General features: G+C 28.8%; 1 protein-coding gene across 1 annotated transcript in view; it reads right to left on the bottom strand.

Moving 5' to 3' along the window:
- LOC107643778 (AP2/ERF and B3 domain-containing transcription factor RAV1) overlaps positions 370 to 466 on the bottom strand; it is a gene marked incomplete at its 5' end in the record, with an annotated part of 1,423 nt that continues 1,326 nt past the window's right edge. The window contains 1 exon segment of the mRNA XM_016347516.2: positions 370 to 466. This exon segment is cut by the window's right edge and continues 1,326 nt beyond it.

The raw sequence follows: 466 nt of genomic DNA, 5'->3' as shown, positions 1-466 counted from the left end.
TTTATTTCTTCCCCTTTTTATATTCATAATAATAATCTTGAATAATATTCACAATCAGACAAATATGTCTCATTACTATCATGTGGATAATTATGTAAACTATTTACTTTTAAAATTATTATTTCCCTCAATCGCAACCCTGGTTAGCATTATACCCTTTGATTCTCCACCAAAATAATAATAAACAGCTCTTTTTATTATAATTTTTCTTTTTTTGGAACACATGTTGCTGATGCTCAGCTCCCCCATACAATTAGAAAGAAGAAATTAGAAGCTTATGTTTATGCAGACGTTTTTGCTGAACGGATCATGGAGTACAAGTGTACAACGCATATATTGCATCATAAAACATTCATGAAAAAAAACATATACAATTGAACATTTATCCTTCATTATTATTTCCTTTTTTTTTTCCCTTGTACACTTGGATCTGTTACACCTAATTTCATCTTCTTCTTCTTCTAAT

The sequence above is a fragment of the Arachis ipaensis genome, chromosome B05 (assembly GCF_000816755.2).
Source record: "Arachis ipaensis cultivar K30076 chromosome B05, Araip1.1, whole genome shotgun sequence".
Lineage (NCBI taxonomy): Eukaryota > Viridiplantae > Streptophyta > Magnoliopsida > Fabales > Fabaceae > Arachis > Arachis ipaensis.
Note: the sequence above shows the minus strand (reverse complement) of the source record. Positions and strands in the feature narration are given on the sequence as shown.